Genomic DNA, 25289 nt, shown 5'->3' on the forward strand with positions numbered 1-25289 from the left:
TTGTTCAGAGTAGAATTGCCTAGCATTTCGGTGCTGGACTGCCCCAGGACAGGACAAAGACTGATATGTTTTGGATATTTCTCCTCTGTGAAAGATAGTGAGCTAAAGAATCTGGGTAAGGCTCCCGTAACTGGGTCTAATATCCGTCAGAGGGACTCCCAGGACCACCCTTGTTTTTTGAAATAAATAACCAGTTTCACAAACACAAGTGTGAAGGCCAAAGAGGCTGAGAAAAGGATGCAGTTTGCAGCAGACCATTTTATTTACATAACCAAAAAAGGGTTGTGCTTCTCAATGGTGAATTGTGAAAGAGCAAAACGCCTCTTACAAAGTCTTTGGTACACAGTCCAGTCCAATGTCTGCTTGGTTACCCTGGTCTTCTGCTTCTGCAGAAAGCTTCCACCAAGGCCCAAATGACAGCGCTGTGGCAAAAACTCAGGTTTTCTTTCAGCAAGTTAAGTCAGAGGTGAATCCTGTACTTGAATGATCTGCTGCCCCAGATCACCTCCTTGCTCTAGGCTCTCTTCCTTCCCCTCTGTGAGGTTGCACCATCTTGTTCCTTCTCCCACCTCTGTAATCTAACCTGGTCCACTGGAAACGTCCTGATCTTACTGGCTAATTGGTGTAACTGTCCCCCCGACCCCCTCTGTCTCAGGCAGTGGAGATCTATCTCTCCCTCCCCCACCAGTCAGATGAATCATTTACAACTTCCTCCTCTCCAGAATTGGACACCTCTCACTCTTTTCACCCTCCTTAATACTATCCTCTCGATAGTCCTCTCTCCTTCCGATCTCTAATTTCTCTCTCCAGTTGCTAACCAACTTCAAATATCTCCCCTTCCAGATGTTACCTCTCACATCTAACACAATTCTCTCCTGAAGACACAGTTCTCCTCCCACAGTACAACCCTCTCTCGATGCCAATCTTCCTCCACCAGTACAGTGCTCATTTGATGACATCCTTCCTCCATCCACCTCCAGGGAACACCTCTTGAGGCCCCTCTTGCACTACAATCCTCTCCAAACACATTCCTCCAGCTCCTTCGTGAACACCCCACATCCATAAACTGTACAGGCTGACTTGTATAGTTTGGCCTCTCCTCCTCTTGGATGGTGCCTAGAGGCTATGGACTGCAACTGTTATGTGGGCTGCCTGTGATTGGGCCATCAACCTATGGTTATGTGGGCTGATGGGGTGAGGGGGGGATGTTGGCCTGACATCATATCGAGGCCTGCCACCATCATGGTTTTTCAAACTAGAAATTAATCTTTAAGTTTGCCGAATAACTGGGGGGTGGCCTGGGGGAGGGAGAAAACGAGAATAAACTGAAGTACCAGAGTTAGCACAACTTACAAGAGGGCATGTGCACTCCAGTTGATATGTAATCTTTCAATGTTCTCTTGAAAATCATAAAACTCAAATTTACAAAAGAAAAACTAGTCTGGGCATTTGGCTGACCTCTTTTCCACACTTTTTTGGCCTGCGCTGGTGGCATTGCCTGCTGTAAACTGGGTTGGACTGTCTCCCCAGCATGTGAATCTGAAGTAAGGGAAGCCTTTGGTAATTCATAGGAAGGCCAATTTGGACCTGGACCAATTTAATCGCCATCCTTCGCACCGCCTAGGTCATACCCTCGATTGGTTATCCACCACTAATGTATCCATTACGGATATTCAGTTGACTCCGTACCAATGGTCGGACCATTACTTTATTAACTTTGTTAGCTTATCAGCCTTTCCAGCTAAGATTAAAAGTAAAGATGTTTCCGTTACCAAGGGTAGATATTCACACCTCCTCACCTTTGTGAAAATCAATCCATTGTTAAGCAATGTCATTCATTTCTCCTCGTTTTTTCTGGTGGAGAGCATGTCAAAGGCTTTGATCTCCACCTTTACAGACATCACAAATTTCCTAGCCCCAGAAAAAACGTGAAATAGACGAGTATTACCGAAGAGTAAGCTCTGGGTCATGCCGGAGCTTCGCAGCCTGAAAGCCTGCATGCTCAAGTTTCATTACCGTTGGAAAGGGAATCCCTCCCCTAGTGTCCTCTTGGTATATAAAACAGTCGCTAAAGAATATAAAACAACTTTATTGGAAGCACAAAAGAATTCCTTTAATGATAGGATTGGTGTGGCCAAATCAGAGACAAAAGAAATTGTTTAAATCCTGAAGGTGCTAGAATCCTCTGCGGCTCCTGACCCGGGCACAGCAGTAAAAAACACGGCCTGGTGTCAAAGGATCCAGGATGCAATGGGTGCAAAGCTTCAGGGCATTAAGGCCAATATCCTCATGGAAAAAAAAATGCTATTGCCAGGATGACTAGTATCTCCGGCCACAAGGAATTTAAAAGATGCCCCTCAATCCCAGAATTCACCTTCTCCCCCATCTCTCTATAGGAGTTGACTAAAGTGGTTTGGCTTCTTAAGACTACCAGCTGCAGAGGGGACCCATTCTCTGCTGTTATCATTAAAACCTGTCCTCCCACCCTCCTTGATGCGATTCTTCATTTTGTCAGCGCACCATTTAGTGAGGGTATCGTGCTGGATGATCAGAAACAATCCTGGGTCACCCCGTTATTAAAGAAACCTGACCTCCCAAGGAAAGACCCATTGAACTATAGGCCCATATCAATACTGCCTTTCTGTTGAAGATTTTGGATAGGGTAGCCTACAATCAGGTAGCCCTTCATCTTAACACCTTTCCCATTCTCAACTCTCGACAGTCAGGTTTTAGGGCAGGGCACAGGACTGAGACAGCTATGTTGGAACTCAAATCTAGGCTTTTTTCTAGAATGGATAATGGCTCGGCGTCTATGCTTATGCTGTTAAATCTTTCCGCCGCTTTCGACCTGGTCGACCACAATTTGTTGGTTGCTAGGCTCTAAGAAGTGGCCTTCTTCTCTCCAGCAGCCTCCCACTGGCTAGAATCATATCTCCAGAATAGGTTAAGTTGCGTCTGCTCAGAAATTGCAGAAGCAGCCGCATCACTGAGCTATTTTAGAGTACCTCAGGAAGCCATTCAATCCCCCTGTTTCTATAATATATTCACTGTACCATTCTTTGATATGTTGGACCAGGAAGGGCTCTGGTTCACAAATTTTGCAGATGATACCCAGTGTGTCATCCCATTGGAAGGGTCTCATGCTTTAGGCGAATCCAGATTGAATAAAGCCTATACATGTAAAGAAAACTGGATTGCAGCAAACGGTCTAGCCCTTAATAGGTCAAAGACCGAGCTCATGATTGTGGGGTCCGCCAGTATCCTTGCTGAGCAGGACCCTGCCTATGGGAGTTTTCATCTAGGCAATGTGGAGATTCACACACTCAAGAAAGTGAAATCCCTTGGGGTCATTCTGGACTAGCATATTTCTATGAAATCCCCTGTGGGGAGAGTTGTGTCTGGAGCAGCATACTATCTTAGACTCTTCTTCCATATGCGTCCCCTTATTTCTCAGGCAAATGCAGAGACACTAGCAAGAGCCATAATTGGTACTAAAATGGATTACTGTTGGAGCCTCCTGTACGGCATTAGAAAAGCCGAAACAAATAGATTACAGGTAATTCAACATAGGACTGTAAGGGTTGTTGCAGGCTTGGCGAAACGGGATCATGTCTCAGCAGCCAAAAGATCGCTACATTGGCTCCCAGTGGAGGCTAGAATTCGCTTTCGCCTCCTTACGAACACCGTCAAGTGTCTTCGGGGGATGATGCCACGCTATTTGAGAAATCTGATGGTGTATACGAACCCCACTAGAGCGCTCAGATCCAACAAGCTTAAACTGCTGACGATCCCCACAAGCAGAACTAAAAAGGCAGAAAAGGGAGCTTTTGGAGCAGCAGCTCCTGCTGCCTGCAATAACCTGCCGTTGGACCTAAGGCTCTAACAGCATCTCGAGCTTTTTAAGAAAAAGTTAAAGACCTGGCTGTTTGATTAACTCTCGACTTGCCCTTTTTTTCTGATGCCCTGCGCTCCTTGCATCCCTTACAGTCACCTGTATTTTTGTTTGTTTTTGTGTACTGTCCGCGCCATTATGTCTCCGGGTCCATTACTGCGCATTACAAATATTGTAAAGTAAAATATATTTAGTCTGAAGGGAAACCTTTCAGTGCACTGCAACAGTAACTTAATCTGCTGCTAGTTTAGCAGGAGAACAATAAGCGTTTCTTTTGAAGTACTAGCAGAAAGGGCACATATGCTTAATTTCACTATTTTTGATCATCAAGTGACACTTTGTATTTGTTGTACTCCAGCAGGCTAGGTCAATATGGTTTACTTTGCAGGATGATTTCCCTAGTAGCTCTGCTGAAAGAACAATGTGTTTAGAAATACTCAACAGTAAACCCTTTTTACCTTGAAGGTATGCACCTACTCTGGGTATTTGGATATGACCATGGGGTTAGAAGAACTCCCTACTGCTGATATAGTTATTCTATGAACTTCCCTTCATGTGTCTGTCTTTGGCCTCCTTACAGTGGTTAACTCATAGAGATCTTGGTGTGTGGGTGCTCCTGTGACTGCCCACCTTCTTAGTGTGGGGCCCAAGTTAGTGTAATCTAGGCATCCCTCCGAATACCCACCAGCTTGGGATAGTACCCTGAACCCTTCTGTCAGCCCCCAGCGTTTAGGCAGGGATCTTCATCACACCAGTTGGAATTAGTACGCTTCTGACAAGCACAGTACAACATGGTCTGGATTGCTTAACTCATCTCAGGAAAGTAAATTACTTTTTAAAACAAACTAGTTCACATATCAACACCCCTGATGCTAGATCGTACTCTTCTTCAATCTTAAGTCCTGTGCATCATAGACCTATCCAACAGAAGATGTCCGCAATCTATGGTAGACATGCAATGTTTCCAGTTCCAAAAACCAAGAGTGTTCGATTAGTTTGTGTGTCAGAGGTTTACATTTATGAAAGCATGCTCGTCGGAGCTCTATCATTAGCTAATTTTCCAAATTCCCTCTGCAGATGATTGACCTGTTCCTTTTTCTAGGTCATTGGCTAGTGGACTTCAATTTGCTTATTGGGGGCAATAACTGTCTTTACACTGTGTAATTGTACTGTTTTATGTCTTTCTAAGTAATTATTTGTCAATATATTTACATGTAATGTCATAAAAGGAGTATATTTTTCAATATACTAGGGTGGTGTTTTGTCGTTGAATAATTTTGTGGACATAATTGTACCTTCTCCCGTATGGGGTCTGGCATGAATTCACCTGCTCATGAATATTCACCGTCAGGCTAGGAATCCTCTGTAAAAGAAAAACAGTTTCACTTTCACTTACAAACTGTATTTCTCGTTTAAACCAATCGCCGTCCTCTGGGTCATCCTGCCCCCATCCAATGACAGTCATCTCCCTAAACCCCTCCTCTGACAGCCATCTTCAGATTTTTTTTTAAATATATTCTTCCTCCCTCCAATCCCCCCCCCCCCCTTTCCCCCACTCCGCGGGACTGTCCTCCGCCCTCGCCCTTCAGGCAGGCTCTTGATCATTCAGGGCCCATCGAGTGTTGAGCGGTTTAAATGTTAAGGCGGGGAATCGCTGGTCGTAGTACAGCACTGTGGCCCAGACATTTTGGAAGCGATTCAGGACTCCCGCCCTCGCCGCCGTCACTTTTTCCGCAATCAGGATGTCCCATAGTTTTCCCCACCAGTGGGCCATGCATGGGCTGTCCGGGGACTTCCAGAAGCGGCTAGCACAGTTTTGCAGGCCAGGAGGCATTGCGTTACTAGTTTTGCCCTGTTTCCGGAGCGGGGGTATACCCCGGGGATCGGGACCCCCAGAAGGAGCGTTTCAGGTTCCAGGGCGAGTGTCATCCCGGTAATTTGTTCGATAGTCGCCAGGCACTGTTCCCAGAATTGCTGGGTCTTTGGGCAAGCCCACCACATGTGGAAAAAAGAGCCAGGCTGGGGGCATCCTCTCCAGCAGGAAGGGTCCACCTGTGGGTTCATGTGGTGTAGTCTAAGAGGGGGGTAGTACCATTGCAGCATGAACTTGTATGCACATTCTTTGTTGGTCACACAGGTAGATGAGGAGTGGGTACGTGTCCAGATGTCTACACAGGTTTGGTCGTCAATTGGGTGACCCAGGTCGGCCTCCCATTGGGCCATGCATCGCGTTCTTGCGCTTAGGAAGTCCCCCAGGAAGCGTCTGTACAGAGTTGAGATCTTGCTCCGCGATGGAAGGTCCTTCAGCGTCAGCTCAAGGGGAGTAAGGGGGCGAGTGGCAGCCCGGAGGGTCTGGGGGTGCAAGCACCAGTGCCGGAGTTGGCAGTAGGTAAATCTGTCTCTTTCCTGTAGTTGGAACACCGTCTTACATTGTTCAAAGGTGCGGGGTGTGTTCCCGGCGTATAGCTGTTCCAGGGTCTCGAGGCCGCCGTCAATCCAGTTCTGGAAGTTTCGGGGGTTCGTCCCCGGTGAGAAGTTTGGGTTATGGAAGATTGGAGAGAGTGGGCTTTGTCCCCTTGGGATTCCTTTTTGTTTGAGGGCCCAGTCCCATGAGCTTAACGTGCGTTTGGTAGTTAGCAGGAAAGTCTTCCAGTGTTCTCTCAGGGAGGGCTGGATTTGTGGGAGGAATCGCAGGGGGAGCGGTAATTGAGCTTGCTCCAGTTCCACCCATCTAGGGCGGTCTGTGATGATCTGCCAAGCATGGATGTGTGCTAGCTGTGCTGCTGCCCTATAGGCCCGGAGATCGGGGACCTATATCAGAATGTCAGCACCCCTCAAGGGCAAAGATCGTTGAAGTTTCCAGAAGGCAATCAGGTCTACTTCGCGCACTCTGACCATGACGGAGGAGAAGGAAGGAAGGGAAGGTCCCTCTTCAAGCTTTGCACAAAGTGCATGCTACGGAATGTGTTTGTGGAAGACAAGCACGTGCAATGCCTCTACTGCCGGCATCCGGACTTTAAGGAGCTGGAATGCGAGATATGCCTTGATTTCTCCAAGAAGACTACTAGGGACAGGCATAGTAGACTGGCAGCGTGGCTTGCCACTAAGGCCTCTGGCCCGAGCAGGGTCATGCCTCACCCAGTACCGGCTGGTCCAAGGAGCGGTCTTCTAAGTCCTTTGAGGACGCCTCATCGTTGGGGGCCCAAGATGAGGCCAAGAACCGCAGGTCTGAGTCCTCTGGGTAGATAGATAACGGCAAAGCTGGAGACAACGGTGCTGGATCTAGTTTTCTGATTCCGTCAGCTCAGCCGAGGGATGTCTCTCTGGACATTCTGTCGACCCTTCACACCTTGGTGTCGGAGATCCAGAAGAGGATGCCACTGTGCCAGACTCCAGTGGTCCCACAGGCCCCCCGGTCAGCCTCCAACAAAGAAGAGAAAGCATCATCTGACACCCCCATTTCAGCCTCCACACCCACGTCGGTCCCCATCTCCCACAGTAGACCCAGACACGGGGCCAGATAGGGCCACGACTAAGGACGATGAGGATATCGTCGCAGCGGGTCCCCACTTACGCCACTGGATGTGGTGGGGTCATTCCAACCTATGATCGCCAGAGTCTTCAGTCTTTTTCAGCTTGTGCCCAAAGAAACCCGGAAAGAGGGTGTTTTGTACCAGAGGCGCGAGACCAGGAGGAAGACAATCATGTTGGTTCCCCACCTAGACGACGTGTGGGGAGAGTGCCTGGCCCTCATGAAGACCTCTTGTCCGGCTTCAGCTAAACGAAATAGGCTGGAGAAGAAGTATCGGCTGCCGAACTCTGCACCCAAGTCCTGAGGTCACAACCGTCGCCGGATTCAGTGTTGTCGGTGGCCGCAAAGAAGTGATCGACTAATCCGTCCTTGTCGTCCTCTGTCCCTCCGGACAGCAAGGGGAAGAAGTTGGACGCCGTGGGTAGGAAGGTGATTTACACCGCAGCGTCCACTATCAAGGCGGCCAACGCACTGGCAATCCTGGCCTGGTACGACAGGGAGCTGTGGTACAAGCTGGGCCGTATTCTGGAGTTCCTCCCAGACGATAAGAGGATGGAGGCAATCGCTCTTTTCCAAGAGGGGAAAGTTGAGTCTGATCACGCCATTACTGTGGCATTGGACGTCTCTGACACGGGGTTCCGGCAGATGGGGAATAGTATTTGCCTTCATCGGCAGACTGAATGAAGGCCACGAATTTGTAGCAGGAAGTCCAGGCAAAGGTGTTGGACATGCCCTTCGACAGAGACAACTTGTTTGGGAAGGTCGTCGACAAGTCCATCCAGGCCATCAAAGCGGATACGGAGACGGCTCGTTCCTTGAGTACCCTTCAACAGCAGCGCTCCTCTTTTCGCTTCTCCAGAGGAAAGTCGAGCCGGTTGTCCAAAGGTTTCTCCTCTTCATACCACTAACCTTCCCAGTCCACGCCTCAGGAAGCCTACAGAGGCCGTTCCCAGGCCTACGCTAGTGGAGGACAGCGTTGCCATCTCCCGCAGGTCAGGACGCCGGTTCTGAAACAGACCGGAACTTCGGACCTCCACACGTGCACCCTGGTGGACGGCCGCCTGACTAGCTTAGTCAGCGAGTGCAAGATCACCACCAACAGATGGGTGCTGAACGCTCTCGCCCAAGGACACACTCTGGAGTTTCAACGCAGGTGTCTGTGGATCCCGCCAGTGTGCCATAAGGAGCAGCACATTCCTCAGCTCCTGGAAAAGGTACGGGCCATGCTGCGAAAAAGGGCGATAGAGCTGGTTCCCCAGTGGCCCCGGAGTCTGTTCCAGATACTTTCTGGTCAGGAAGAAGACAGGGGGCTGGAGGCTCAACCTAGATCTGCGATGTCTCAACTAATATTTAAAGTCCCAAAAGTTCAGGATGGTTATGTTGCAGCACGTGCTCGGCCAACTGGAGGAAGGAGACTTCTTGAGGTCGCTGGACCTGCAGGATGCCTATTTTGGTGTCCCCATTCACAAGAAACATCAAAAGTTTTTGCGTTTCGTAATGCAGTGCCAGCAATACCAGTTTAAGGCCCTACCTTTAGGATTGAAGTCGGCCCCAAAGTGTTCACAAAATGCCTGGCACCGGTGGCGGCCCATCTACATCTGCGGGGTATACACGTATACCCGTACCTCGAGGACTGACGCATCCGTGCCCGCTCGCAGGTGCTGGCCGTCAGACACGCCAAGATGACCATCCAGCTACTGATGGATCTGGGATTCTCCATCTATCCGAAGTCCTGCTTCACACCATCGCAGAACGCGCTGTTCCTAGGAGCCAGACTCAATATGGTGTCTCCTGCCTGGTGTCACCCTCGGAGGAGAGGGTAGCGGCCCATCAAGGGAAGGTGCAGTGACTGCTGCTGATGAAGACGGCCACAGTGCGAACCATCAAGTTGTTGCTCTGCATGATGTCGTCCTGCATCTACCTCATCCGGCTCTGCAGGTTGCAAATGCTACCTCTTCAGGAGTTCCTGGACACTCGCTGGATACAGGTGTCCCGATGCTTTGCAGACAAGATCCTGCTTGACGAGTTCCGTCGAGTGATGAGGTTTTTGGGCGTCCGCTCCAACATCACCAGGGGCACAGGGTTTCAAAACCCTCCATACCAGGAGACGATCACCACAAATGCTTCCCTGGAAGGTTGGGGAGCCCACACAGGACGTCTGCACGGCAGGGGCCTGTGGCTGCCGGAGGAGAAGGACCTCCATATCAACATCCTGAAGCTACGGGCAGTGTTCAGTGGGGGCCTCCAGTGATTCCTTCTGTCTCTGAAGGGCAAGGTGGTGAAGATCTTCACGGACTCGAGTTCCTCTCGTGGAAGATGGCTTTCATGGCGGCCATCTCCTCTGCTAGGAGGGTAGTTGAGATCCAGGCCCTGTCCTGCAAACAGCCATACCTAACTGTCCATGAATCGAGGGTGGTGCTGCGTACGCACCCCTCGGGTTCCATCAATGAGCCTTTGGTGTTACCTGTTTTTTTCCCCGAACCTTTTGTTGCCGACGGAAAGGTCCTTGCATTCGCTGGACATTGCTCGTGCCCTGAAGTTCTATGTCGCACGCACAAAGAGTTTTCAGAAGATTCACAGCTGTTAGTAAACTTTGGTCCTGTGAAGTCCTTGTCCAAGACTTCCATTTCAAGATGCCTCTCCGGCTGCCTCACGCATTATCGGTTGGCTAACCGACCACTGCCCGGCTGTCTGAAAGCCCACTCCACCAGAGCAATCGCTGCGACAATGTCCTGTCGGTTGTGCCCCTGCTTAACATCTGCAGGGCTGCTACGTGGAGGTCCAGTCATACCTTCACAAAATTCTACTGCGTCAACAGGGATTCCAGGGAGGAGTCCAGAGTCGGCCAAGCAGTGCTACGCAAACTGTTTGCTTGGGTTGAGTCTGTTCCAGGGGTAAATGTTGTTGCTTCTGTTGAGCCTTGCCACCTCCTGTGCTTGTGTAATGTTGTACTGCTATGTATTCTCATTTTTATGAGAATGCTCCTCGGGGCTAGGAGCGCTTTATAAATTAAATACAATACAATACAATACAATGAGCATGTGACTCTTTCCCAGACCCCAGGATGGAGAAGGGACAAGTTACTTACCTGTAACTATTGTTCTCCAGCATGTGTCTGGCATGGATTCACATGTGAACCCGCCCTCCAACCTCTCTGCGACTCTTCTTTACATGCTTACCAAATCTGAAGATGGCTGCCAGAGGAGGGGCTTAGAGAGATGAATGTCATTGGATGGGGGCAGTATGACCCAGGGGACTGTTGGTTTAAAGAAGAAATACAGTTTGTAAGTGAAAGTGAAACTGGTATGTCTTTTACCAAGGGTTCCCGGCCTGACGGCGGGGGATATTCATGAGCATGTGGATCCATGCCAGACCCATGCTGGAGAACAATAGTTACAGGTAAGTATCTTGTTCCTTTTGTGTCAGCCTACTTCCCCTCCCTGATTGTTTGGTTTACCTTTTGTGTTGGGTGCATTTGCCCAGAGATGGAAATACGGATTTGTTGAGCAGGAGCTAAAAACAGCACTTGGTTATCTAGCATCACTAAGTATGCAGGAGTTGTCTGGGGATCAAGGAGGTCTTCTAAATATGTCCCAATTCTCCTTTGGCCACATTACCAAACACTCATGATTTATGTCACATAGGTCCGTTCCTATGGCACTAGTTGGTATGGGAAGTCAAAAGTAGCCATTGGAGGCTGTTCGTGTCAAGCTAACCATGCTCTAGATTACAAGCAGGAGCTAAATTGCTCCCTGCTTCTGGCAATTTTGCATTGTGTGGCCCCAGCTTTAGGTTAGATGGTTGTAGAGGGTTTTACAGAAATCTCCCTAATGGGTGTATTTTTAATTGTGCAGCATGTCTTCTCACTTAGGTTGGAGGCCTGCTTCAAACGTATACCAGAAGAATGAATCCTGCTTATTTAAGATCTCAGTTGTAGTTTCAGATGGCAGCATGTTCTGAGAGTTTCCTCTTTAAATTACGAATCATGTACCGTACTTGTTACATTTGTATCCGGCGTTAGTTGCTGGTCTTAAATCCATTGGTGGCAGCAAATAAACCAATATTTGGAGTTGAAGTAAATATATTCCTTTTGGAATCTCTGTGCCTGGAATGATGTTAGGCTGTAAAGTAATGGATAGGGCTTTGTGGCAGTGGCTGGCAGCTCTGCAAGAGGCAGCACTAAGGGTTTATTAGGGATATTAAAATCCCTTCCATGCTTCCTAAGGCAACCAAATGCCTGGTGAATGAGTCATCCCGCAACTTTTATTTTTGGACAGCAAAATCCTCCTCCACACTTGGCACTGCAACAGTTTTGTCGTAATAAAAGTTTGTAGAAAGAAGTGTACATTTTGTGCGCACGCCCTTCTATGTCCCCATCCCATTGGGTTCTGGTGGTAAGCATATTTCAGCAGACACAAAAGAATCTCTGCTATGGGCAGTCAGCCCATCTCCCACTTGCCTCCACACATTCCTGAAAGACGGAATCTCTGCCCCCCTCAATTCTGAGTTACGATCCTGGACTTGGGAGGAGCCAGTTGGGCTAGCGCTATTCCATCCAGTGGAACCATGCCGCTATTTACAACTTCAGTGGCTATGTTGGCCATGTGCACCCAGAATGACGACGGAGAGCAAGAGGCAAGATGCAATGTGTTGATGAGTGCAGACAGGGTGGACAGGTTTGGTGTGCTGGTATGTTTCACTTGGGGTATGTGTATCGTGAAGGCATTCCCAGGTGTCAGTATCCAGGTTGGGGTGTTACTGGCAAGGTCTTCGCTGAGAGCAATGTTGTGTTAAGGGTTGATGGAGCGGTATGTGACAAGCTGGTGGTGTAGCATTTGTGTGGTTCCATTTTATGACGGGAGGGGGTTACTAGCAGATATTCATCTGCTTTGTGTGAGTGGCTAGTTGATGTGTTTTATGTAAGATGGAAAGTAGAATGGCAGCAGGCGGGCTAGTGAGGGGGCACCCAATAAAGTGTGTGTGTGTGTGTATATATATTGGACTGAAACTCGGTCTGAGGTGTAGCGGCACTCTGGCAAGTACATTTGCTGTATTTGCAATATAAATCCAGTCCATATCCCAGCCATTGTTGCTGTGCAAAAGAAAAGTCCTTTATTGGTACATCTTCTCTGTTCTTGAAACAAAACCACTAGCATGCTATTTGAAAGGCACCTTGTATATATGGATGCGGCCATGTTGGAAAGTGCTGAAAAGTATCTGTGTTCATATTGCGGCATAATCATTATATAAATGATGCATACAATTTGATAATGACTTATTACTGCTGTTATAAATAGCTGTTATACAATACTTTTTAAACCACGGAGAAATACTTGAAATATAAAAGCATTTGATGACAAGATCATTATTCACTCACTGCTTAGATATATAAAGTAAAATGTATAAGAATGCTTTCTAATACATTTAAAGCATTTTTCCATGGCACTTGGCGCTTAGTGCATTGGAATAGCATTTTCCTGCAGATTACAAACATTTGTTTTAATAGATAAGCTGCAAATAAAGTGCGTGTTGCAAAAGTGATTTGAAATATTTAGACTCTGTAAAATACTAAAACATATACGTTGCACAGATGGTGCAGAGAAAAAGATTTAGCAGTACTGAAACCTTGCTGGCACCATGCGTCATTAACCTTCACTTTGATAAGTGAGCTGCAAATAGATAAAGTGCACAGAGCTGATATAGTTAATGTATAATAGTCACGGAAGACTGGGTTTGCTCTCACACTGCGCACACAAGATCAAAATAGAAGCATAATTTGCTGATTATATTGAGTGATTTTAATCAACAACGTTGCAGCCTGACACGTGTTTCGAGCTTCATGCTCTTCTACTGAGGCTTAATCTTGGTCAATCTGCAAATCTCGTGCAGGTATTGAACCTTAACGTGGGTTCCCAATAACTTTTCTTTTCATTTGGCAGCGGACGCGCTGCATTGCTCTGATTGATCAAAAACGTTCTCCGTGCAACTGCAAGTTATTGGGAGCCCACGTAATACTATTTAAATCTATTTGCTGTGAGCAATGATATGGCTGGATTCAGGTAAAATGCGCGCGTTACAGATGATGTCCAGGCCCAGCGTGTAGAGCTGGAAGCAGGTAAGAGCTGCAGACGGCGGTGAGCGTGACGCTGCCCAGGGCAGATTAACGCGAAGCCTCTACATGCGGGTGGGGCTGTCTTAAATAGCCTGGCACCAGCCACTCCCCTTTAGCCCCGCATTGTGGCCCCACCTCACCCCTCCCATAGACTCCTGCACGTGCCTGCCAATGTCTTCTAATAGCCACGCCCGGCCTGAGTGCACGTGCCTTGGATTCAAAGTGTGCAGAGCACACTTTCTTATGCGCCTGGCGGCAAAAGCGCCAGGACGGGGTCCATTTGGACCCTTTAGAGGATGAAAGTGTTGGCCCTGGGTTGATGGCCATGACAGGTTCTGAATCGAGATTGTTGGTAAAGTCACTATTAGCATAAATTGAGCTAATCTCAGTTGATGAAACAATAGAGATCGATTCTCAATTGAGGATAATCAAATTTTGCCGTCGGCAGAATGAAAGGCCTTTTTCTAGAACTTCATGTTCTGCTTTTGTCAGAGTTCTATCTGATAGATTTATCACTTGCATTGCGTCATTGGTTATTGGCTTTTCTTGTTTTTCCCAGAGCGTGTCAGACGGCCTGCTTGACCCTGTTTTTGTCTTCCTTTGTCTTCTACTTCCCCTTGTTGTTACCCCTCTTGCTTTTCTGATTTAAGAGACCTCTGCCTTTGTTTTGGTTTCGTCCTTGTGTTGTTTTGCCCACCTGGTATTCTTCTAAAAAATTAAGTCTAATGGGGGTATCTTCATTGCTTGAAATTGAAATATCTGTGGATTTACTTGCTGTTTCATCTGTATCTGATTCAGTTAACAAAGTGCTTTGTTCTTTAGCGTCCACTGTTTTTTGCATACCTTTGTGGACGCTATCATACTTTCTTGCAAACGTATACATACGGCCTGTAGCATAATCTTCTTTATCCCTTAGGAATTTTCTTTGTTTCTGCTTCTTTTATTTCATCTTATTTTCTTACATTTTTCAGCATCTGAATTTTGATATTATTAGCCACTTCTGCATCTGAATCATTGTATACATCTTTTTCTAGCTCTTCAGTTTCTTTAAGCGCTTTAGTTCTATCGCTCTTTGCATATTTTACCAATGTTGTCAGCATTTTAAAAGAACATTCACTGGTTTCTTCTCCCCAATCATTTAGCATTGCTGGATCTGGATCTTCATTAGTTGGTATGGTGAAGATTCTGAGGCCTCTTAGTATTCTTTGGTTGTTCAAATAGTTTTGCAAGGATTTTATTTCCCACCACTTGTTTGTTTCATTCCTGTGGAGTTTCTCCAATTTAAACATGTTCTGTTGGATGACTTTGTTTGTTGTGGTTGTGCATTCTCAGTAGATTTCGTATTTACATTTAGAGTTTCACTAAATAAAATGGATGCTTCTGCATCTCTGCTGCCCTCCTTGTCTGTCATTTTTAATAACATTTCTTAATCACTGGTGGCTGCCTGTGGATAATGAATATGTTCATTGTGGTTTCAAATAGATATACATGTGTAATCCTAAGCGTCTTGTCGGAACTTCAAAAGAGATTGCCACGTGTCTGAAGAGACCTTGAATGTGACTCAGTGCTATCGTACTATCAAATTGAAGCATGTTTGCATTGGGTATTTAACCACTGCCCACAACAAAAGTCATTGGTCTTACCTATGTCGTTCGGGTCCTCTGACTCCTGCAGCACGTTTGCCAATTGGCTTGGAAGAGGCAGTTTGTATTTGCTGCACTGCGGTTTCCAAGGCTCTTGTTGCTTTTGGATGCAGGGCTGCATGCGCTAGAAGTTTTCCTCCTCAATCTTCTTCCGGCTGAGACGTGTTGCGCTCCTGCTGCAACTTTTAAATTTTCTTGAGTAAAAATGACACGGGTGCCCGATACTGACTGCGGCCAGACCGTGTTGAAAAAATGTAAAAGGAAGGGTACACTGAAACTCAGTCTAAGGCGTATATATTTCTTTCAGAGGTCTGTGGATCTGCTAAGAATCACATGCTTTACATGAGCCGACATTTAGTGGTTGGTGTGCAGCATTGCATAATAGTTTTTTTTCGATTTTTAAAAAGGGACGTCGACTGGGCATTACTGTAATATTATTCCTACCGTAACATGTACTGTACCCATAGTCCTTCATGCGTTGAGGTCGTGAGATTGTTTTTTTTCTGCCATTGTGATGGTCGCATTTCAGAGAGTTCAGTCTCAGACTTAATACTAGTCACCTGGCAGTGCAGCTCATCAATTCCTGTATTTCGAAGGGATTGTGTCCTCTGACGTATTCCTTATCTTTGATATCATCCATTCCAGCTTGCTGGCCTCGGAACATTTTTTCAGTAGAGGGCGCTGCGCGTCGACGTACCTCGGGTCGGTGACCCTCGACAGCCTCCGCACAGGCGCCAATGTCATCATGAGTATAAATAGACTTGCGCAGCGTCCGTCGCTCAATTCTGTTTTTCCGCGCCTCGTGGGCCTCGGAAACGTAACGCTCGGTTCCTTTCTTCAGAAAAACCTTCTTATTCTTCGAAGATTATTTCCATTACACGATGGCTTCTTCATCCGAACCATCGACTCCTCAGTCCGGTTTCAAGAAATGTTGTGACTGTGGGAAAAAAATGTCTCTAACGGTTCCTCACAGGATCTGTTTATGGTGCCTGGGATCGGAGCATCACTGTTCTGAATGTGAGGACTGTATGTCCATGACGGCGAAAGCCTTGAAGGAGCGTAAGGGGAAGTTAGAAAGAGGTAAGGGCTTTAAAACCTCTACTCCCTCAAAAGTTTCTTCGGCTGAGTCGAGACATTCGTCTACTCGTCGACAAAAGAAACATTCCCGTTCAAGATCACGAAGCAGTTCTCACCAGTCTTAGAGATCAAAACACTCTAAGAAGAGGCGTCATAGATCTCCCTCTACTTCCCCGGAAAGGGTCTCTGCCCCACGAAACACAGCTCTCCGGCTAAGTGGGAGGAATTCCGTAATAAGATGCTTAGCGTCTTCGAGAAAGCGGCCTCGACCCCCTCGGAGACGTCTAAAGGTGATACCCTAGGTGAAAGACTGGAAACATCAAAACGCAGCGAGTCGTTGAACCCGGCGAGAGAAGGTATTCGAGAGCGTCATGAACCCTCCAGTAAAAGCAAATTCCTTCGACTCACAAATCTGCGTCATCGATGCCTTTGTCGAAGGGCCCTTCGACGCATAAATCGGTTTCATCAACGCCGTCTTCGACGCCACTGTCGACCCCCGATGAAAGACAAACCTACAACTGTCACTAAGTCACAGGCAGTTGAGGTGTGGAAAGCCCCGACCATGATGTCGAGGATACCATCGACAACCTCGATGACACCGAGTAGGATTCCGATCCTCTCGAGTGCATCGAGGTCTTTTCAAACTTTTTCAATGCCTTTTTCAGGATTGTCAAAACCTATGACGTCCACGTCGACAACCTCGACGTTTTCTCAGGCAGTGACAACGAATTTAGTTCGTTATTCCCTAGAAATGGGTTTTAAACCATATCTCAGGTCTGACTACTTTAGAGCCTTGTCCTCTATATATGAGGAAGTGGAAGATTCCGACAATGAGAGACCCTTTGGTCTGCTAAGGACTACATTACCCATGCCAGAGGAGTTAATCTCTGAGGAGAACAGGTTAAAAGATCTTCAAGAGTCTCTACATGAGGTAAGTGGTTTAGATACTTCCCCAGAAGTAGAGTTTGCTAAACCAGATCCTGGAGAGCATGCTGAGACTCCTTATAGGATTCTGATGGCCAGAATAATTGAATTCATGGGATGGACTACACCTACACCTTGTTTTCAGCAGGATGACCTTACTGATATTTTAGATAAAGGTCCACAGGAGGATCCCATTGTTCTTTTTCATGCTGCTCTGCAAAGAAAAATATCTGCTAATTGGGAAACTCCTGAAGTTATCCCTGCAGTAAGTAAAACACTTTCTGCTAAATACAGAGTATCAGCTTCAGATCCTGAATATCTGAGTAAGCAACCAACTCCAGAGAGTTTAGTTGTACAAGCAGTGACTTCATCTAACAGTAAGTCGGCATACCCTACTATTCCACAGGACAGAGATGATAAAAGATTTGATGCCATGTCAAAAAAAGTCTTTTTGGCATGTAGCATGGCGCTTAAGTCTATCAACGCCACTTGCACGCTAGCAAGATTCAGCCACACACTTTGGGAGTGTGCTTCATCTGCGGCTGACTGTCTCCCAGAAGGAGAAGAACGGGATGCATTCTTAACATCATCAGGGATGGAAAGGATGCAATGTGCGAGTCCCTCCAAACAGGCATTGACTCTGCTGACAGGATCAGCAGGGCCATGGCGGCAAGTACCACAATCCGCAGATTTGCGTGGTTGCGAAAGTCTTGGTTTGCTCCAGATGTGCAAGCCAAACTTCTGAATATGCCCTTTGACGGCACTTCTCTATTTGGAAAGAAAGCGGACAGCCTGGAGAAATTGCAAACACCCAAAGCAGCAGCAAAATTCCTTGCGGCTGCAATCCGGCAAACTCCAAATCGTCCCACAGGTACATCCTGGAGGGGTAGGTCCTTTCGCTTTTACTCCGCATTCGGAAGAGGCAGAGGACAGCCAGCTCAAAGGGGCCAGAGACGATCGGGTCAAAGGTACAAAAGCCGCAGCAGCAGGTGCCACTTTACCCTCGGCATCTGCGTCAGCCGCTTCTAAACCCCTCTGAGGTCTCCCCTCACAAGACAGCAGTAAGGGGGCAGGTTAACTCAACACCTGGCAGAATGACAAGCTATTGCGTCAGATGCTTCGGCATTAGAGACAGTTGCCCAAGGTTATTGCCTGCCCTTCCTACACACTCCTCAGTCATCCACCGGGGAACAACTCGTTGAAGCTTCCAGACCTGCTCCTTATGCAGGAGATTTTAGACCTGCTAGAGAAGGGTGCCATAGAACCGGTATCCGTAGCGGAGAGGAACAAGGGTTGGTATTCCCCCTACTTCCTAGTACCAAAGAAGGACGGAGGACTGAGACCCATTTTGGACTTGCGAGAATTGAACAAATTCCTCAGGAAAGACAAGTTCAAGGTGGTAACCCTTTCTCACATCCTTTAGGCCCTCCAGCTTCAGGACTGGTTGGTATCTCTAGACCTTCAGGATGCTTATTTCCATATGCCAATCCATCTCAAACACAGGAAATACCTGAGGTTCGCAATTGGCAACTCTCACTATCAATTTCGAGTTCTGCCATTTGAGCTGTCCTCTGCCCGAGGGTCTTTACCAAGCTAATGTCGGTGGTGGCTGCAAGTCTAAGGAGGGAAGGGATCCACGTCTACCCCTACCTGGACGACTGGTTGATCAGAGCAGTATCTCCGGAACAAGCTCAGATCCAGCTAGATTATGTCTGCCACTTCCTTCACAAGCTGGCCTTCTCCCTCAACTTAAAGAAGTGACAGTTGATACCATCACAGAGACTCCAGTTCATCGGAGCAGTCGTGGACACTTCCCTAGGAAAAGCCTCGCCACCAGAGGTGAGGGCTCAAGATATTCTACAGATGGTCACCAAGTTTCAAAATGCCCAACGTCTACCAGCCTTCGACTTTTTGAGGTTGCTAGGCCTCATGGCATCCTGCATTTTCCTAGTGCCAGAGGCTCGTCTGAGAATGAGATCCCTCCAGTGGGCACTGAGAACCCAGTGGTCGTAATTCTCATCAAGAATGTCAAATCTCCTACAAGTCCCGGACAGAGTAGCTCGAGACCTTCAGTGGTGGGCCTGTCGGGAGAACATCTTGAAAGGAGAACAGTTTTGGCAACCATGGCCGTAGATAACCATAGTCACGGATGCCTCACTCACGGGGTGGGGAGCTCATGCCAACGACTTGACCATCAGCGGTCGTTGGTCTCTATCGGAGTCCAGACTACACATCAACCTGGAGCTGAGAGCAATAAGACTAGCGCTGAAAGCTTTTCTGCCATCAGTACAGGGAAAGAATGTCCTGATAATGACGGACAACACAGTGGCCATGCACTACCTCAACAAAAGAGGGGGAGTAGGGTTGCTGCCACTGTGCAGAGAGGCAATGCAGCTCTGGTTTTGGGCAATTCAAGAAGGAATATCTCTATCGGCAGTTCACCTAGCCGGAGAGAAGAACTTGACGGCGGACGCTCTGAGCAGGCAGAGCACAGTCTCCCACGAGTGGTAGCTAGCTCAGGAAGTCCTTCAAGAGATTTTTACCCTTTGGGGAACCCCTCAAGTGGATCTGTTCACCACCAGCATCAACAGGAAGTGCGATCAGTTTTGTTCAAGGGAATTTCCCCTGAGATGAGCTCTAGGGGACGCTTTCGTAGTGTACTGGGAGTTTCCACTTCTGTACGCGTTTCCTCCAGTCCCTGTCATTCCTCAAATGATCAGGAGGTTGAGAAAATTCCGGAAAGCCATGATCCTAATTGCCCCGGATTGGGCCAGGAGAATGTGGTACCTGGACCATCTGTCCTCCGATTCGTCTTCCGCAAAGAGAGGAACTTCTCTCGCAGAATGGAGGTCAGGTTCTCCATCCAGACATCAGAACCCTCAACCTTCACGCTTGGTTTCTGAAAGGTTGAGATACAAGGATTGGGACTTCCTGGATGACGTCATGGAGGTGTTGCTTTCAGCTAGAAGGCCAGCAACAAAAACTTAATACCGCTGCCGTTGGAACAAATTTTGCAGCTGGTGTAGAGAAAAGAATATTGAACCCTTTTCATGTAATACACCGATGGTGTTATCTTTCTTGCTTTACTTAGCAAACTCAGGTCTCCAAATTGGTACGATCAAGGGCTACCTCGCAGCACTGTCTATCTTTAAGCGTACTGCTGAGGAGCCTTCATATTTCAAACTACCCGTAGTAATCCAATTTCTGAAAGGATTAACAAATGTCTATCCACCAAAACCTTTTCAGGTTCCTTTGTGGGACTTGAATCTAGTCTTAAAGTTTCTGATGGGTACTCCTTATGGTCCACTTCATTCTTGTTCACTAAAGTTTCTCACTCTTAAAACAGTCTTTCTAGTGGCCCTAACTTCTGCTAGAAGAGTGAGTGAATTACAAGCTCCATCCTGCAAACCTCCTCATACAACCTTTCATAAAGACAAGGTTGTCTTACAAGTGAAGCCCAATTTTCTCCCAAAGGTGGTTTCTGAATTTAATAACCTTTCCTTTTGTTCTATCCTCCTCCCCATCCAGGGAAAGAGGAAGAGAGATTACACTGGCTGGATCCAAGGCGTGCCTTGAGTTTTTATATTAGCAAACTGTGTAAGATAAGGCAAGCAGACAATTGTTTGTAGGATATTTAGGGCACAAGTTAGGATTGCCAATCACAAAACAGACCATTTCAAGATGGATCATTTTGACCATTTTAAAATGCTACAAATTGGCAGGAAAAGAACCCCCTCAACATCTTAGGGCTCATTCAACCAGGGGTATCGCAGCCTCTTTGGCTCTCCAAAGAGGGGTCCCAATTAAAGATATATGGGCGGCTGCCACATGATCGTCCGCTCATACTTTTACCAGATTTTACAGCCTAGATTCCTCCTCTAGCCAGGAGACAAGATTTGGGAAAGCTGTGTTGCATTCTGTACATCTTTAAAGGGAAATATTTCATCTTTACTCCCAGCTCCTTTTTATACTACTGCTATGGGAGTCTATCAAAGATAAGGAAAACGTCGGAGGACACAAACCCTTCGAAGAACAAGTTACTTACCAAACTGGTAACGTTCTTTCGATGGGATGTTCCTCCGACGTATTCCTCATCGCCCCTCCCATCCATTCCCGCAGTAAAAGTTCCCTTGTAGTTGCAGCTTGCGCTCCTTCAAGGTTACTAACCAATTAATGCAGAGCAAATCTGAACTTCAAAACGGAACTGAGGAACGGATGCTGCGCGACTCTATTTATACTCATGATGACGTCGGTGCCAATACGGAGGCTGTCGAGGGACACCGACTCGAGGGACGTCGACGCGCAGCGCCCTCTACTGAAAATATTTTCCGAGGCCAGCAAGCTGGAATGGATGATATCAAAGATAAGGAATACGTTGGAGGAACATCCCATCGAAGGAACGTTACCAGTTTGGAAAGTAACTTGTTCTTCTGGTGAACAAGACCCATGGGATACTTGTATGGCGCACCCATGGCTAGGGGGTACACCTTAGTACCCTTATTGTGAGTTTTTGGGCACCTGTGTGTTGCCCCACAGAGCAGGGAATGGGCTGGTGGCAGCTACATTTGGACTTCGTAGAAACCCTTTGTCTCCCAATTTTGGGATACCAGACCCTGCCATAGGAATCAATGGATTCCTAAACAAAGGTAAGATGGCTACTGTCACTGCCTTTCCTTCTTGTTTCTCACCTGAGAATCCCCGACTTTGTTCCCTCCCCCTGAATTGATGTTGGGTGGAAGGACCATTTATGGCCCTGGGGCTGCCCTTTGCCTACATGATTGTTTTGGGCACACCCTAAGGGTGGGACCTGACTGAATGGAAAGGCTACTCCAATCACATTCTGTGTTGTGGGTTTCTGGTTTTGGTTGTGTCACAATGCCTGTGGTCCTGCCTGAGCCAGTCCTGTCTGAAACTGAATGAATGCAGTGTGTGCACTGAACGTTTGGGAGTTGTCCCCAATACACATCCACTGTTTTGTGTGACTGGTTTGGGTGAATCGCCTGAATACCTGTGAGCCTGTTTGGGTGCTGCATGATAAATGCACTAGTGTGTTATTGGCTGACTGAGCTTAGTTCAGTCTGAGTAAATGGGCGCGTTTGTGTACATCAGAAGACCCCTCAATTACTGCTGTGTCAGAAGCTTTTTTTTTTCTTCTGGAGGGGTATCCTGAATCCAGCTGGAGGAAGATGTCTACTGCTGCAACTCTTCACCAAATCCAGGGGTTTATTTGCTGATTCAAGGACTAATCCAGAGAGGGCCCATCCAGGCAACCTCATCCTGTAGCTATGAGGGGACATTGTGTAACTGCTTTTCTTCACCTGAAGTGTCCAGGAAGCCAGAACTGTGTTCCTGCCATTCTGCAGAAGTATCTTCGTGGGTCCTGAAGAAGAGTGACCGGACATCTTGAGCCCTAGAAGTACCAGTGTCATCCCGTTTCTGGAGGCTTTCTGTGACCATTGGGAAGCCAGACTGACCGTGGCTGCAGCACCAAAGCATCAAACAGCGACAAACCGCGAACCTATGAAACACGACATCTACTTCTGTCACTACACCCGCTGCCACCGACGGTCATCAGTGAAAAACAAAGGGCTCATCCTCACCACCCTCCTAAACCTTGTCGAGGTCCACAGTGAATTTCAGCTTCGTGGGACATACAAAGCCGGTGTAGCAACCCGACCAAGGAGACCAATGCGACAGACCGTCACTGCTACCTTTCCGACACTGCTTGGTTACCATCTCCTGCTCGACAGCAACGACCCAATGTCTTCTTCTTTCAGAGGGGGTCCATCCTCGTGGGGCATCATCGAGTTAAGCTGAGAAACTCCACAACTTCGCCTGCCAAGGCACCCATTGTACTGTGATGCGGAACAGGGGCTTCCGCCTGCAGGGGTCCATCCAGGGGGCTCAGATTCTATTTGTGCCCAGGTCCCCTGTTGCTTCCAAGGTACGTTGAGGTGGTGCAACCTGTAAAGAGAAAAGCTGACAATTAACATATAAGGACTGGGCATTAACATAAAAGCAAAGTATAACTTACCTTTTCTTACAGGTTGCCCAGGTGGGGGTACGAAGGCTCTCCAAGGAGTAGCAATGGATGAGCCACCAAGTCTGAGATTTGCAGGGAGGTGAACCTGTATATCAGTAGCGGGCTTCAGCTTCTTAGTAAACCAAATGGTGACAGTTACCGACTTCACAATCATTCTTTGAAAGGCAATTCAGTCGAGGGCGTAGCAGGAGTAGCGGCCAAACCACCAGAGGTTCAGCTACTCCCAAACACTGACCCTGGGGGTGGCCACACTGACCCTGGGGGTGACTATCTGTAGGAAGTCTACATGTGGGGAGACAACCCTCCGGGAGGCGGAATAGACTTGCTCGGTCAAGGCAGGCATTTCCCTGTTTCTTTAGCCTCTGTTAACACCCACATGCCTCCCTATTCCCGTAAGGCATACTGTAGTGTGGGTGTAGAAACTCCAGTCATCAACTGTATTCACATTTCCATTTGCTTGATAACACTGAGACAAGGAGGAGGACTGGAGTAATGAAGATCACTAGAACTGGAAAACAAATGCTGCACTCTAGTTGTTGGAATAGGTTAACAGGTGCCGAACCCCACACCTTAAGAGACTCACTTTTCCTGACGTCTGTTGAGACACCGAAGGAGAGCAAGCTGCAGAGAGGCTGCAGAACGGCGAAGCTGCTGCAGGTGCTATCCGTGGAAGTCTGGAAGTGGAAGGTTTGCCGCGCTTGTGCTGCTTGTGCTATGGACAGCAGGAGTTGTCAGGTGAAGGAGGCAAAACAGGAATAAGTGAGCAGACGGAACGCCCTCTGGGCCAGCAAACAAGCTGTAGCGAGAACGGTGAGGCAGAAAGGACGCTGAAGCAGTTGACGGAAACCGGTGAGTCCAGAGAGCGAGTTTGGGGCGCCAGGGCGCTTCATGGCAGATGCTTCGTACTGTTGATGAACCTGGTAAGCCCAAACAAGGCGAATGAAAAGGGGTCGCTGAACCAATATGTGAAAAGTATAATAAAAGAAGCTTGGAACTATATAAAAGAGAAGGTGATTACTGATGAGAAGTGCGAGTCTGGGACCCGCACCCAAATACAGAAACAATTAAAGTCAGGAGAGTAAACCAGGCATTCAGCAAGTCTGGGATCCGCACCCAATCAAGATTGTTAAACTTGGAAAAGGGGTAAAGCAGTTTACCAAATGTGTGGAATTTAGAGGAAGGGAGTCTCCCTCCCCTTATTGCTGTGGGAAAGTCAAGAAAGCTCAGGGGACAAAGCATACCCCTTGAACCTGTGAAATTGTGAAGTCTGTAAACTGCAAAGTCAAAAAAGCCCCAGGGGCAGAGGCATATTCCTAGAGCCTGTGAATTGTGTAAAAGTGAAGAGTATTGAAAACATAGAGAAATCCAGGGCAATGGAAGATCCCCTTTAACTGGTAGAACTTTGTTGATTTCTTTTGCACTTTGGAATTTAATGTTGGATCTTTGGAACGGAGCTGCAGGTCATCATCTAAAAGACATTTTCCCCGTCACGTTATGTTGAGTTTAGTGTTTGAGGGCCAGATTAGGATTTTGGACACAGGACGGAGAACTTGTTGTTTTCAACACTCTGACACAGATGTTCCTTAGTTTTGTTGAGGCAGGGAAAATCCCTCCTATAGTTGGGGATAGGTAGAATTTCCCCAGCCCTCTCTTTAATTTGATTAATTTGGTCTTTAACAATCACTGTAATGCCACTGTGTCCAAATCTTACTCTTGATCCCTTACACAACCCACCAACACACATCAGAATCTTAACAGACTCATCACTTTCAGGCTGGGGAGCGCCTTTCCTTCACCATACAGCTCACAGCATGTGGGCTGAAACATTGGCAGTGAAACAAATCAATGTTCTACAATTGCTAGCACCGTGCAAAAGCACTACAACCTTTCCAGCATCTTCTAGCAGGGAAGAATGTACTCATTACAGGTGGCACAGCCAGCATGTTATATATCAACAAACAAGGCAGTACACACTCTTTAAATCTGTCCAGACTAGCTCAAAGGATCTGGAATTGTAGCCTAAAGAATGAACTTTTCCTTGTGCCACAACAATTTCCTGGGGAACA

At 47.4% G+C, this 25289-nt stretch overlaps 1 protein-coding gene across 5 annotated transcripts in view; it reads left to right on the forward strand.

Annotated features, from left to right (window-relative positions):
• WDTC1 (WD and tetratricopeptide repeats 1) overlaps nt 1–25289 on the forward strand; it is a 1302054-nt gene that overhangs the window by 819274 nt on the left and 457491 nt on the right. The window lies entirely within an intron of this gene.

This window comes from Ambystoma mexicanum, chromosome 11 (genome assembly GCF_040938575.1).
Source record: "Ambystoma mexicanum isolate Mex_15411 chromosome 11, UKY_AmexF1_1, whole genome shotgun sequence".
Taxonomy (NCBI): Eukaryota; Metazoa; Chordata; class Amphibia; order Caudata; family Ambystomatidae; genus Ambystoma; species Ambystoma mexicanum.